Source organism: Ostrinia furnacalis, unplaced genomic scaffold (assembly GCF_004193835.3).
Source record: "Ostrinia furnacalis isolate ACB-3 unplaced genomic scaffold, ASM419383v2 OfSCF3832, whole genome shotgun sequence".
Taxonomy (NCBI): Eukaryota; Metazoa; Arthropoda; class Insecta; order Lepidoptera; family Crambidae; genus Ostrinia; species Ostrinia furnacalis.
In genome coordinates this window covers 446,363-463,346 of record NW_021134071.1, presented here as the reverse complement: position 1 = coordinate 463,346, position 16,984 = coordinate 446,363, and positions in this window count along the sequence as shown.

Here is a 16,984-nt window from a genome sequence, read left to right as displayed (position 1 = left end):
CGAAGACGCGCCCGACCAATTTTTGGTCTCGGTCGCGCGGGGTGCGGGGAGTTTGATCCGAGTAATCCGAGCGTCGTTATTATAGTGTGCGTGTGTATCACTACACGCCAATTAACTCATGGTTAATTGGCGTGTAGTGATAATACTCAAACATTCGCGGAAGAATGGTGGGGCGCGTCTTCGTGGATGACACGATCTATAACTCAGCGATGTATTCAATGTAAATTAATGAAAAATGTGTGTTTATCTAAATATTTATAAAAGTTCGCTAAAACTTTTCAAAATAGAAAGCGTAAACAATGAAATAAAATAGAGCGTTGGGGCAGAAAAGTTCTCATGTGGCGACCACGGGCTGGAGGATGTAGCCTGGGCAGGCCTCCTACTAGGTGGACCGACGATCTGGTAAAGGTCGCGGGAAGAGCCTGGATGCGGGCAGCGCAGGACCGTGCATTATGGAAAACCTTGGGGGAGGCCTTTGTCCAGCAGTGGACGTCATTTGGCTGAAACAAACGAAACACTGATGACATTTTATTTGTGGTTTAGTTGTGATTACAGAAGTTTTGCAACATTTTTGTTGTCATGTTACTACCCTCGCTTTACAGTCATATCGCGAGTCATTTGGTTAATGTTTCCTTTGCTCTATATCTTTACTTTAAACCTCAATATCTTAGTGATTAATACAGTACAATAAAATAAAATCACATAAATTATTCCCGCACAAGGTGGACCGACGACATCATAAAGGTAACAGGGAAGCGCTGGACGCAGGCCGCTACCAATCGATCAACATGGAAATCATTGGAGGAGGCCTATGTTCAGCAGTGGACTTCCTATGGCTGAAATGATGATGAAATTATACCCAAATCATAAATAAATATTTGAATTGAAATTTCAAATAGAAGTATCTGGTCTGACTAATTATGCAAAAGTAGACCTCCCTTCCCTTCCTACCCTATGTCTGAATCTAGACAAAGTTGTGCTAGGAATTAATTAAAACCCTGGATGGCATCCAACAGAGTGCGTACTATGTGAGACACACTTGGTGAATGACTTTTGCATTCGCTGTGCAGTATTTTGGTATTTCAAAATTGTGCTCAGAAGATAATTTCGGGCTAGCTTTGCTTAATATTAGTGATTTTCTTATTTTACATCATTTGGCTTTTTCTTGATCACAATTTCATACGCCATACTGGCAAAACGACATGATGTAATCATATAAATCGTTGTAACACTTTTTTTTTACAAAACAAAAATCAAGTAGGTAACGGTGAAAGCTAGCTTCTCGACATGACTTCGCAATTTTTGCCTATTACCGAACTCCAACCAAGCCTGTCTTGGATTACAACTGTCAAATTGAATTCAGTTTTAGATTATATTTCCAAAATTTTCGATCCATTTACACTTTAATATTGTTTAAATAGTCTTATAAACAATATGAAAATGTAAAAACATCAAAAACCGTAGTTATTTTGGCCAAAAACATATTTAAATTTGACAGTTGACAATCCAAATCCGTATAATTTGGATTAGGATTGAATATAGAAATCCAGCATTAATCGCACTCCATTGCGTTTAATCGCACGTCCATGCCAGCTTTAACCGAACACTATTTACTCAGCCGCCGNAAAAAAATTTTTTTAGGCAACTAGCCTATTGTGCTTAGAAGATAATTCGGGCTAGCTTTGCTTAATATTAGTGATTTTCTTATTTTACATCATTTGGCTTTTTCTTGATCACAATTTCATACGCCATACTGGCAAAACGACATGATTACAATCGTTGTAACACTTTTTTTTACAAAACAAAAATCAAGTAGGCAACGGTGAAAACTAGCTTCTCGACATGACTTCGCAATTTTTGCCTATTACCGAACTCCAACCAGGGAAGCTTGAGTAGCCCCTGGAATAGTAGCCTGTCTTGGAATCCGCAACCAATCCCACGATGGCACGGATGGGAATCGGGCGTTACGCCCGATTCCCATATTCAATCCTTGTCCAAATCCGGATTACAACTGTCAAATTGAATTCAGTTTTAGATTATATTTCCAAAATTTTCGATCCATTTACACTTTAATATTGTTTAAATAGTCTTATAAACAATATGAAAATGTAAAAACATCAAAAACCGCAGTTATTTTGGCCAAAAACATATTTAAATTTGACAGTTGACAATCCAAATCCGTATAATTTGGATTAGGATTGAATATATTAATCCAGCATTAATCGCACTCCATTGCGTTTAATCGCATGTCCATGCCAGCTTTAACCGAACACTATTTACTCAGCCGCCCAAACAAACTGCCCACGGTAGATAAAAGTCATATATTTGGCCAAATATTGTGATACGGACTGTTTTAATGCAGATTTCGTACTGCAGCGACACAAATGTTTGTTGGGAACGTTTGGTACATCTTTAATGTGTCGTTTACGGTTGGAATTGTGTTGCCAGCCGTGATTATTTAACAGAATCAGCGCTCATTAAACTGGAGGTTCGATTAAGCCAGCATTGTGAGCTCAATTGACATAAAGTTGTGTGATGAGCAGCATACAAAATTGAGTTAACTCCACGCCACGTTTGCGCGCGGATTTTGACAGTAGATTTTTTTATGCAGAACAAGGCACGGGACTCACGGGACTATTCCCACCTCTCTTTCCCGTCGCTGCAACTCCTGTGTAGCCAGGATCCTCAGCTTGACCGCCAATAAAAGCCCAACCAGTAAAGGTCAAGTTTGTCCCGGGGGAAAGTTAACTGTCATTGGACCCGCAACGAAATTAATCAGAAGAACATAGGAGTGCAGAACAAGACAGGTATTTGACCGCTATCGTACCTGATGTTAAGTGAGATACAGTCTAAGATGGTACATAGATACAACCTCATCGGGTCACTTAGTCGCTGCTGCAGGAGCACGACTCTATAATTACCTACATAACCCTACGATTTGGTCTACACTCTACACGCTAGCCATACGAATAAAGGAGGCCTGATGTCTGATGTTCACATATTTTAGAACTGATGGCCCACCCACAAGGTGGACCGATAACCTCATAAAGGTAGCAGGAAGGCGCTGGATGCACGCCGCTACCAACCAGGCGTTATGGAAATAATCGGGGGAGGCCTATGTTCACGACGTATGCACAGACGTACTTATGACTGAAATGATGATGATGATGAATTAAATCTGATCAGAATAGTTTTCTCGGACGAAGCGAGCAAAACCGTATAAAATATCTTTAAATTACTCAATGGTGACTGACTGACTGACCACTGAACGGATCGGACTGAAATTTGGCATGCAGGTAGATGATATGACGTAGGCATCCGCTAAGAAAGGATTTTACGAAACTCCACCCCTAAGGGGGTAAAACGGGATCCACGCGTACGAAGTCGCGGGTGGCCGCTAGTTTAGTAATATATACTCGTACCTACCAATTTTGTTCATATCACTGTCATAGCCAAATATAGGTCCTCATTAAAGTAATTCCACCCACAGATGTTTATATAACGAGCTTCTTTGACCTTTTTCGGGTCATTTATTCTGACAGGCCGTTGTCCTGCGAGTTATTTTGGGTTCGTGAAATTAGTTTGATCAGAATATACCTACCTACTCAGTTTGACAACGAAAAGCTAATATTTTCATACGAAGCTTAAGTATATTGTAGTCTCACAAATATCTAAATGACTACGTGGAAAACTATAAATATGTTTTTGGTACCTAATTTATAGACCAAAATAATGTTCGTCTGCTATGATTAGACTGAGTTGCACCACCTAACTGTGACCGTAACTTTAACGATAACCGGTGTTTTTTGTATGGAGTTTGACAGATTTTTGACAAAAAAGTGGATCAAAGTTAAAGTAAGATGGTGCAACCCAGCGTTATTTTTCTTACGAAGTTTGAGTATATTGTAGTCTCACAAATGTCTAAATGACTACGTGGAAAACTTATACAGGGTGGAAACGATAAGTGATCTCACTCGATTATTTCTAAATTATATAGTCCTTCACGAGCTCTATCCAACGGTACCAATAATAGGTTACAAAATGAACTGGATCTATCAAAAAATTTAATGTTTCCAGCTTCCATACATTTAGTAAAACCACATAATATTATAAACTATACAAGATATCCAAAAACTGGTTACTGATCCTGAAAGTGCTTTTCGAGGTCTATCCAACGGTACCAATAACTAATAAGTTACAAAATAAACTGGAACTATCCGAAAATTCAAAGTTTCCAGCTGCCATACATTTAGTACTGCCACAGTCATGGCACTCATGTCTTGATAATGTTATAGCAAGTAAAGCCTAAAACCAATGTTGTCCATGAATAATTTTAAATAAGAATGCAATTTACGAGTTCATTTTAAGTGTTTATTATTAAATTTAAAAAATTAACACTTCTGATATTGTGTGGCTGGCATACATTTAGTATGGAGGCTGAAAACATTGAATTTTCGGATAGATCCAGTTAATTATGTAACATATTACTTACACCGTTTGAAAGAGCTCGTGAAGCACTTTCAGGATCAGTAACCAGTTTTTCGATATCTTGTATAGTTTAGAAATAATCGAGTGAGATCACTTATCGTTTCCACCCTGTACCTAATATATGTTTTGGTTATTTATGGATAAAATGTTCGTCTGCGTCGTCTGTACGATTATCAAGAGAAGAGTTTTTTTCAAAAGCATGCCAACGATTTAAACAGCCTGTAAATTCTGTTTATTATTTACTTTTGTAAAAACTCAAAAAACAATATTCAATGTTTCAGTTTGACTTTTATTTAGTTAAAATTGATTGGAGAAATTCATTACAATTATGTAAGAAATGTATTACTTGTGATATTTAAAGTAGTTAAGTAAGAAAAAGTGATGGCAATTTTACTATAATACAATAACATATTAGTAATTTGTGCTAATACATAGAACGTTGCCTCACGTTGGTATTCACAAACAATGCTTACATAAGTGAGGCAACAAATCGAACGCACAGCCTTGAATAGAGCTCTGTGATTGGTTCGTGTGTCACCCTGTGCGTCCATACGCACTGTGAGACCTCATAGCAATGTTTGTGCATACGGGCGTCAGTTCACTAATAAATAGTACTTACTACTTTGATCCTACTCCTACTAATAATATTATAAATGCGAAAGTTTAGATGTCTGGATGTCAGGATGTCTGAATGTCTGGATGTTTGTTACTCTTTCACGCAAAAACTACTAAACGGATTTTAATGAAACTTTACAGTAATATTGTTTATAACCCAGAATAACATATAGGCTATAATTTATGACGATCTGTGACACACTAAATTTCACGCGGGTGAAGTCGCGGGCAAAAGCTACTTAATATTGTCACTATAGGAACAGATTTGTTTATCTGAGCCTAGTTGTTAGGCCGTGTAATCTTCAAAGAAGAAATATCCGTGAAAGTAATATCATAATTTATTTCTTTTATAAGTATCATCAATCACACAAAATCAAGTCGTCGGGAACGGCTCTGAAATCTAGTGAAGAAGCAATTAACTTCAAAAGCCTGGAATTCCTAAAGAAATTGGGGAAAAAAGAGCGATAACGACTTGTAAATTTTTCAGGATGAGAATTTGGTGGAGCTAAAGAAAGTTAATAACATTATACGTATTCACAAACATTACTATGAGGTCTCACAGTGCGCGTGGACGCACAGAATGACACACGAATCAATCACAGAGCTCTGTTCAACGCTGTGCGTTCGATTTGCTGCTTTACTTAAGCAATAGCGTTTGGGAATACGGGCGTTAGAAAAAAAAGATAGTGAAAATCATAATGAATACACCTACCTATTTTTTGAATTGAGACATGTCATGAGAAATAAAATTTCTAAAGATGTATTGGATCTTACATTAACAAACGTCAAAAATCTGTCAAATTCCATAAAAATCACTGGTCATTGTTATAGTTACGGTTAAAGTTAGATGGTGCAAATCAGCCTTAGTCAGTTGATAGTCAACATCACATTATTGATCCAAAAGTTATTTCGATTACAAATACCATCTGTTTAAAACTTTAACTGTCCAGCAATTAAAAGCCACCAGTTATAACTACAAACTAATATCTGGCAGAGGACAATAGTTGGCGAACCAAGTTTCCAGCCGACTTGTTAATTCCAAAATCGGAGTTGGGCAATTTTCCAAAAGTTGAACGACACTCCATACGTTCCAGGCCGACGTAATAGAGGTTGTTGCTCCTATGAATGTAGGTGGAATGTAATTTATACAGGGAACGTCTTGTTATTTTTGGAAAAGAGTTTAGTGTATGTTAAGTCCAATCATTATTAACATACAGAAGGGCTTGTTCCCACGGCGATGTCCCGTTTTTTTCAGGGTCCCGTTTAGTGTTTTAATATTTCTCTTCTTCTTAGTCGGGCACTCTTGTCAGAGTGGTCGTGGTTGCGCTGACGAGGTACATGGTAGGGTGATAATTATCATCTCCGAGGTTAGCTCTCCTGGCGATGTGCTTCCATTTCTGACGGTTAGAGGCGTCGCGAGTACACTGGACCATGGTGGACTCTGTGGCCTTCGTGATGGCGTCTATCCAGCGGGTTGGCGATCGACCGCGTGCTCGTTTTAATATTTACGTTCACACAAACATCCCGTTTGCAGTGTCCCGCAAATTACCATAATAAGAAAGCTGGAAACTTACAAGCGCTTACCAGTTTCCAGCTTTCTTTCTGTATACAGCTTAGCATGACATTTCGATTGGATTGCCATGGGAATAAGTCCTTAGGACGTACAGAGTTAGCGATGATACTACAGGGTGGCCCAGAAAGAAATTCACTTTTGAAAATTCAAGGAAAAAAATTCTGTGTAATTTTGTAGAACTTTATTCATTACAATTCAAAGAAAATGAAATGGAATTTGTTATTAAAACCTTTATTAAATTACATCGTCCAGGAGATTTCTTTGACGCTTACAATATTCGATCAACATGCATCAAAATCTTGAAATGCGTTCGTTAGAATTACCTCGAAACTTATTTTCAATTTTTTGCCGAATGTTCAGCTTCAGTCGCTGCATGGTTGTTGGATTATAAAAGTATACTCTATTCTTAAGGTAACACCACAAAAAGGAGTTTTCTGGAGTGAGATCAGTACTTCCTGGTGGCCAGGAGATGTCACCCCTGCCTGAAATTATTTTTTTGTGGGAACATGTCTCTTACCATCCAAATGCTCTCATTTGAAGTGTGACACGTAGCCCCATCTTGATGAAACCAAGTGCTATTGTCATAGCCTTGCGAATCTTGACACTTTGAAATCAAGAAGCCTTTCAGCATGCCAGTATAGCGCTCTCAAAAATTAATCATCCTTTCGATGCAACAAACCAATTAAGCAGGTGTGAAATCTCATTTCCACTAAGAAGCCCTTATCTCATTCCAGCAGACTTCTTTTTGTGGGGTTACGTTATGAGCAGTGTATACTCTAAAATCCAAAAACTCTGCAGCATTCATCCATCCTGAATCCATTAAGAGGTAACTCTAACGAAAGTTTTCCAAAATTTTTATGCATGTTGACTGAATATTGTAAATGTCAAGGGAATCACATGTACGATCAAATTTAAAAAAGAAAGTAAATTTAAAAATAAATTGCATGAAATTTCCTTTAACCCTCCGTGTACGAGGTGACTAAAAGTTACGTCCCGTACCAGGTGGGGTATGACATACCCCAATATACAAAGTGATAAAATTTTTATTGAACATTTCTTTACGTGGAATTTTATATTTAATATTGATTATTTACGTATGCTAATTAGGTGTAAGAAAAGCTCTGAGCTGAAAATGTGTATTATAATATTTTTATCATAAAATAACAAAAATACACAATTTTCGTTGTTCTTGTAATTGAGGAATCAGTTTCTTATGTATAATTTTTAATTAGTGCCTTTAATTATGACAACCGTTTTATATAACAAAGTACAAGATATTTACTTATAATTTAAAAGCAAATTAAAAACTGGAAGGGTATAAATTTATTTTGATTATAGGTTTTCAATTTACTACAATTCTGATGAAAGAAAATGAGTATGCTCAATGCATAAAATGGGAGCGTAACAATTTTATTTATTTATAAAATATGCTATTCCATTTCAGTAACCCATAAATTGTATCACCAAGTATAAATTGTAGTCCATAATTGTACTATGTTCACATACATCTTCGGATCTCAGTACTAAACTTCCAGATTCGCACTAAAAGTCATCTCATTTGACTAAAAGTGCTTGAAAATTTCAGATTCCGTGAAAATCACGAAAAATGTTATTTGTATTGAATTTTATTCAATTAACAATGCTAAAAATATATAAATTATACCAAAACTGTTATATTATTTTTTAACTTTTTTAACAACGTCCCGTACCAGGTGGGGTGTGTGACACCCACAGAACATAGAAAGAAGTTAGAAGGGCTATCTCGCATGATTAGTATCGGGACCGCTGTCGCCATTTCTCCCACTTTCTTTCTGCGCCACTACTAACACACTCTATACGAACAAGCTCACGCACTCATGCGCAATCTCGAACGCACCAATAATGAGTCGGAGATTCACGCACACACGAGTTGTCCATGTAGTGTGCAAAAGCCGTTTTTTTTTTCCTTTTATCGATATCGATACTCGCAATCTTAATTTTTTTTAATATCAATAATAATAATATGTTGTGTTCAAATTAATGTTATATACAGGGTGTTAGGTAAATGGGTATATTATGAGCCGACACTAGCCCATGTTAACATGGTCATATAAATGGTATGGTGAAGTCAGAAAATTGATATCTTCATTTTAATTATTTTATTTTTCATACATATCGGATTTCATAAAATTTATTTTGTATGAAAATTAAAAAAATTAAAATGATGATATCAAATTTCTGACTTCATCATACCATGTATATGACCATGTTAACATGGACTAGTGTCGGCTCACATACCCATTTACCTAACACCTGTATAGTTAGTGCGTGCGAATTTTTACAAATAATAATTCGAAACCGGTTTGAAATATATGCCGTTTAATTTCGGTTATTTTATTTAGATAGAATTTTTAACAGACACAGTTAAAAACAATAGTCGACGAACCAAGTTTCCGGCCGAGTTGTTAATTCCAAAATCGGAGTTGGGCACTTTTCCAAAAGTTGAACGACACTCCATACGCTCCAAGCCGACGTAATAGAGGTTGTTGCTCCTATGAATGTAGGTGGAATGTAATTTATACAGGGAACGTCTTGTTATTTTTGGAAAAGAGTTTTGTGTATGTTAAGTCCAATCAATATTAACGTACAGAAGGGCTTGTTCCCACGGCGATGTCCCGTTTTTTTTCAGGGTCCCGTTTAGCATAAGTGTTTTAATATTTACGTTCACACAAACATCCCGTTTGCAGTGTCCCGCAAATTATCGATCCGTTTGAATTAAAGAAAGAAAGAAATAAAGAAATAGACTTTTTTAAACACAGTACGCACAAATTATGAACAATAAAAACACAAAACTAATATAGAAAATAGTGGGCCACTCTGTCAATAGGCTCCCGCTCAGCATTTATCCTGACATGCTCGTAAGGGCATGTCAAGAAGCTGGTCTTCCGCGAGAGCCCTTGTTGTGGCTTCGCGTATCCCTTCGGAGAGACATCGACTCGAGTTCAATATCTCTCAAAAGGGGTGAGCAAAGAAGGTACACCGGAGCCGGACATTAAGCAACACGACGTGCATTTTTAAAACAAAAGTATCAAGTTAATCAACAAAAAACAAAAAAAAAGAAGAAAAAGAGAAAAGAGAGAGAAAAAGAAAAAGAGAATTAGGATATACACATACTAACACATAATATTGTGTAACACGACATTTCGATTGGATTGCCATGGGAATAAGTCCTTAGGACACAGAGTTAGCGATGATAATAATGTATTTTATGTACTATTTTTATACTACACGCTTCTAGCCTTAGGGCCTCCTTTTGTCATAAAAATATAGCCCAATATTATTTAATGAGTTAGTCTTGTTGTATACGTTCGATTTCATTCCGTATTCCGATGATTAAATCTGTCTTAACCATTTACGTCGTGACATAGATCTAAATTGTTTCTTTCAACGTTAATTCCCGAGTGGCAAAAAGTTTGCGAAATGAAAAAATATTTACAGCTATTTTCGTTTGAAGTAAAGAAAATGAAATATGAATCATATTTGAAGATAAATTATATTAAAGGTTTCATTTACTGTCTTAGAAGGAAATATGAAAGCGTTAGAGACTTGGTGAGGTATTGGGACCAACCTGGAAGTTTTAAGTTCTTTTCTCAAATATGAACAAAACAATGAGTCATGGTAGGTTAGGCTCCAGGTTTATAGGCCGTAACCTAAAAGATGTTGCAGCAAAAGATTTACTGAAAGTTAACGGCATATTTTTTCTTTTGACCCTGATCTTTCGTCACCATTTTCTATTTTCTAGTGACAATGTACCAAAAAAAATATTTTCGTCTGTATATTATACTTTAGTAAATAAAACCGCCTCTGTGGTCTAGTGGTAAGACCACCTGCTTCAGACGCAGAGGTCCCGGGTTCGATTCCCAGTGGGGGCAGGTTTTTCTGTTCGGTTTGGTTGGTGGTACGGCTTGTTCTAAGTCCGCCTGGCTAGCTACCACCATCTTACCTAAGTCTGTCGCCATAACAACAATGTTGACAGCATTGTTGTGTTCCGGCAGTTAGAGGTAAGATAGCCAGTTCCTCCGTGGTTGAGGATTCCGGGTGAAGCTCGCTTCCGCCTTCGGCCTGATCATCACTTACCATCAGGTGAAATACAGGCCAAGAGCTTCCTCGTTGTGGATAAAAAAAAACATTTTACTTTGATTTTTGTCTTGTTTTAGTTTCATCATCATCATTTTAGTNAAAACCGACTCCAAAAAACCTACACTAAAACGTAGAAAAATAATTACTAATTACCTAATTATTTATTAGGACGAATTATTAATATTTATGTAGGTATACCATGATTGATACTTTTGGAGTCGGTGCAGGCAAACTTTACATGTTTCATAATCTTGGCACCGACTCCAGAAGTATCAATCATGGTATACCTACATAAATATTAATAATTCGTCCTAATAAATAAGTAGGTAATTAGTAATTATTTTTCTACGTTTTAGTGTAGGTTTTTTGGAGTCGGTTTTTTTTTTTATAGTTTCATCATCATCATTTTAGTCAAAGAATTTCTGATAATGAAAAGTATCTATCTTTTAATTACTAAAATAGATAGACAGTATACCTACCTATGCACATCAAAGCATATTTTATATTTTAACTAGCTTCCCGCACGCAGCTTCGCCCGCCTGGAATTTTGTCTGTCACAGAAAAACTTTATCGCGCGCATCCCTGTTTAAAAAACCGGGATAAAAATTATCCTAAGTCCTTTCCAAACTATCTTTATGCCAAATTTCATCAGAATCGGTTCAGTGGTTTAGGCGTGAAAGCAAGGCAGACAGACAGACAGACAGAGTTACTTTCGCATTTATAATATTAAAGTATAGAGTATAGACATTAGTATTGATGTGTGTTTCAAAATCACCCCTATTACAATTACATGAGCTGTGTGTGATGTACGATATAAACAAAGAACAAGGAATTCCTTACATTTCGTTATGATTCGGCAACTAATCAAAGTGTACTTAAAATTCTCCATCGCAAATTCGCCACTGGAATTTGAACCTTACCGTCTTGATTTTAGATTTTCTGACAAGGTCACGCGAATTATTTTCCATAATCGTATACCCTAATGGAAAAAGGGTTGGTGTGTTTACTTCTCGTCTTGATCAGATAACTAGATATCTACAAAGTCAAAGTCAAAGTCAAAATTTGTATAGACTATTAAATAGTGCTTACAAATCGTCAAATATTTTGCTCTTAAGGAGCCTCTACATGTCTCATAATCTTTTTACCCTACCAGCGCTTCGAGACCAACATTTGGCAAGTGTTGAGAAGAAGCGCCGCAACAAACTCAGTCAGTCTGTCTGCCTAGTTACTGCAAGTAATTTGTTATCCTCAATTTGCATTGGTTCAAGTTTTTTCCGTCTTTATTACTTATAATTTACGGAATTTTACAAATAGTCTAGTCAATATTGACATCTAACATCGCAAACGCGCATGTATCTACAATTTTTTTACGATGTTCGGTTACTTGCGAGAAATATTACTCACACCCAAATTTGCAACCATTCAAAGTGTGTGACAAAGTTATTCAGGAGCCCTTAAAAGTTCTTTATAATTGTGACATTTTAAGCCTAAATACAGCTCTTGATACCTTATGGGGTCAATCACAGAAACCAAAGGGAGATGTACCAAGGGGGCGTGGCCGGTGTCGCAGCAATATGCCCAAAAACAGAACATATTGCTGCAGACTTCATAATGTAAACAGTTTACATTGCTTGCGTAGTACTAAAGATTATTCGAACGTCGAGTACTTCGTAAACAGCGTTTACGAAGTTTCGGGTCTTTTGTCACCGTGACTCATGCTGGCACCTCGCTTTGCGTGAGAGAGATGGCAGCATTCGAAACTTCTGATAACGTTGCAACGGGGCGTCTTAGCTAGCTCAGTCTGACACCCCGCTGTTTAGTACTAAGTCCCAGTTCGCTTTCTGCGATGAGGGATGTGTACCTATCCAGGATGCCTACAGGGATATTCGACCAAGGAAACGCACAATTAATAACACAATGGCACTTTGTAATTCAGGTTCCACAATAGTTTACTTATTCTAGTTTCACTGACTCTAAATTACTATCGTTTAATAATGAGCAAGTTCACAAGTACTTTACAAGTTATATCACAATATACTAATCTATTACAACGAGAGGAATAGCGACGCGCCCGGTTCGCGTCCCGAGACTAGTTTACGTATCCGCGAGAGGGGCGGCGCCAGCGTTGCCAGACGTCCCGATTTTGGCGGGACGTCCCGATTTTTTAATCAAATTTAAATGTCCCGCGCGGGACAGGCTCGGTCCCGCTTTTCGGAGAGAGACACTCACTTCACCAGAGCCGCGATTACGGTAATTTTTAACGTAACGTTGTATTGGAGACGTTAAAATTAGCGTAATCGGGGCACTGATTATTGTTTGAAACGCCATATAAAGATTAAAACTTACTATTTTAAAGAATAAAACTTTTTTAATTTCGATTTTTGTTATTTTTTTCTTTTTTTATTCTAAAGACGAATTAAACGATATAGTAAATCTGATTTAAAATATTATTTTTTTGTTAAAATACATTTTCTATGGCTAATTTTGCTGTATAGTGTCACGTAAACGTAATTTTAAGTCAAATAAAAAAATAATATTTGAAATCCTTTGATTATATACGTTTTTTTACTATGTCCCGCTTTTGACGGAAGAATCACGCTATTTTCACTCAAAAAGTACGAAAGTCCCGACTTGGCGAAAAAAAAAACTGGCAACGCTGGGCGGCGCCCTGTGCGAGGTTTAGCGAGTGTTAGTTTGGATACTTATAACTAGGGGGGTAGGACGCGGTTCAATAGCTCGAGCCAGAGACCAAAGTCCTCTGATGAGTATGATACCACTGGGAAAGGGCGTCGGACCTACGTGGCGAGGGGGTATGAAGTTCAGGAAGGGTGGCAGCGGGATTGCTGCCGCAGGTCGGGAATGAGTATCACATGCACTACTCGGTAAGGACGAGAACCGATAGGCTATCAACGATAGAACGTCTCGAATCGACAATTAGATTNTTAAGTTCTTTTCTCAAATATGAACAAAACAATGAGTCATGGTAGGTTAGGCTCCAGGTTTATAGGCCGTAACCTAAAAGATGTTGCAGCAAAAGATTTACTGAAAGTTAACGGCATATTTTTTCTTTTGACCCTGATCTTTCGTCACCATTTTCTATTTTCTAGTGACAATGTACCAAAAAAAATATTTTCGTCTGTATATTATACTTTAGTAAATAAAACCGCCTCTGTGGTCTAGTGGTAAGACCACCTGCTTCAGACGCAGAGGTCCCGGGTTCGATTCCCAGTGGGGGCAGGTTTTTCTGTTCGGTTTGGTTGGTGGTACGGCTTGTTCTAAGTCCGCCTGGCTAGCTACCACCATCTTACCTAAGTCTGTCGCCATAACAACAATGTTGACAGCATTGTTGTGTTCCGGCAGTTAGAGGTAAGATAGCCAGTTCCTCCGTGGTTGAGGATTCCGGGTGAAGCTCGCTTCCGCCTTCGGCCTGATCATCACTTACCATCAGGTGAAATACAGGCCAAGAGCTTCCTCGTTGTGGATAAAAAAAAACATTTTACTTTGATTTTTGTCTTGTTTTAGTTTCATCATCATCATTTTAGTCAAAGAATTTTTCATATCTTTTAATAACTTTTAAATAGATAGACAGTATAACCTATGCATATCACAATTCAAAATCACCCCTATTACAATTACAAAAGATTCATAGTATTATAAATTTATGAGCTGTGATGTACGATATAAACAAAGAACAAGGAATTCCTTACATTTCGTTATGATTCGGCAACTAATCAAAGTGTACTTAAAATTCTCCATCGCAAATTCGCCACTGGAATTTAAACCTTACTGTCTTGATTTTAGATTTTCTTACAAGGTCACGCAAATTATTTTCCATAATCGTATACCCTAATGGGAGAAGGGTTGGTGTGTTTACTTCTCGTCTTTATCAGATAACGAGATATTATCTACAAAAACACTTCTGAAGTAATTTATTATCCTCAACCTAATTTAAGTCCTTTAAGCCTTAATATACAGCTCTTGAAACCTTGGGGCCAATCACAGATCACAGAAACTAAAGGGAGATGTGCCAAGGTGGCGTGGCCGGTGTCGCAGCAATATGCCCAAAAACAGAACATATTGCTGCAGACTTCATAATGTAAACAGTTTACATTGCTTGCGTAGTACTAAAGATTATTCGAACGTTGAGTACTGCAGGGCTACTCCGAAACGCTGTTTACGAAGTTTCGGGTCTTTTGTCACCGTGACTCATGCTGGCACCTCGCTTTGCGTGAGAGAGACAGCAGCATTCGAAACTTCTGATAACGTTTTTCGGAGTACTTAACCACGCTGATACCGCAATAGATATGAGCAGTTGAGCACATATTTTGATTACTTTATTTATGTCAATTTCTAATGCGACACTGAGTTTTAAACTCAGCGCATAAGTTGGCATCTCTCTATATCTCTATGGGGCCAGTCTATGGTTTTCTGAAGATGACTCATTTTTCCACTGTGTTTCAAAATAACCGAACCTTCTGAGCCTACCGATATTATACCAAACAAAATACGAAAGTTTTGGCGAAATTAACATAATTTGTGTATGCCGGGATACCTTTTCGGGACAGGTGTTATACGAAGTTGTAAGGCTAAGATCCGAATACGAAATGCTAACAAAATACGAATTAGATGTTTACTGTGTTAATGACAGTCGATTATGTGTATTTTGGTGGGTATTATACCGAAATATCTGCAAATACAATAACCAGATTTTTTGTGTATACAGGGGTCAATCAAACTGCTAGGGGAGGAAGCTCTAAGTACTAATCCCTAAAAATCCCTAAAAAATATGAAAAAAAAATTGAGTACGGATTTTTTTAAAATAATGTGCTCTAAACTCGAAATCTAGTCATTATTTATAAAAATTTCTTTACAGATAAACGAAGCGATCATGTACAATTAATATTAGTAAGAAAAAAGGACCAATAAACTCCAAACGCAGCAATTATAGCCAAATACTTAGGCAAAGCTGATTTATTTTCACTTTTCCATGGGACACCCTGTATGTACATTTTACACCGCGTCATCTAGTTTTAAACTAAGCACAGCTCGTGCTAATGGGTTATCGTGCAACGGGTATAATAACAAGCTGTTAACAATTACGTATTTTTAAAACATTGAAACAAAATGTAATTATAAGTACCTACTGACATATGAGTCGACTTTTATGTGTTTGAAAGTGGTAAGAGGCGACTATAAAACATCTTCTTCTTCTTCTTATTCGTTATCGTTACGCTCTTGGCAGAGCGGTCGTGGTCACGTTGAGGCGTTGTTCACATCGGTTGTAGAGGCGGATACAACTCTCCGCACAAACTCCCGCCATCTCTCTCTATTGGCAGACTGTCTGGTGCAGTCACATACGCTGTCTCCCACTGCTGATCATCTTACAAAGCGACATTTTACCTAAAATCATGGATGACTAAATTATGTGGTTAGAAAAACCAACTAATACGTTAAGGTATAAAAAAGGCATTTCAGTTAGCCTAATAAGCTACAAAACACAGGTATTTTAAGTCGTATCTAATAGTTGTCTTATGAAGCAACAAAAATATGTATATTTCAGTGTTAAGTTTCCGGGCCTTTTCAAGGCGAAAGTGAATAAGCACTTACATGGCAGATAATGGTACCATTCTAGACTGCATCTCACTCAATATCAGTTGTCAAATACCTGCCATGTCGCCATAACAACAATGTTAACAGCATTATTGTGTTCCGGCAGTTAGAGGTAAGATAGCCAGTTCCTCCGTGGTTGAGGATTCCGGGTGAGGCTCGCTTCCACCTTTGGCCTGATCGCCACTTACCATCAGGTGAGATACAGGCCAAGAGCTTCCGCGTTGTGGATAAAAAAAATGTTCTGTATAAAAAAAGAATCAAACGTTATTTTACAGAGGTAAATCAGTGCAATTGAATCTACAAGTAAAATGTTTGTGATAAATGTATCAATTTCTCAAACAAAACTCGAATGAAACTTGTATGGCTTATCATTGTACGTTCGTTCTTTGTGTATCTGCGTTGCTATGCATTGCATCCTAGAATATGGTAGTCTTGAATAATACAATGTACAAACATTGTTCCGATTCCTTTGAATGGACCTGATACGTTTAGTATAAAGATGGGATTACTCCGTCTTGCGTTACAGATGTATACTGAATTGATGGAAGAGCCTTTTATTGTTATTAGAACAACAAGAAA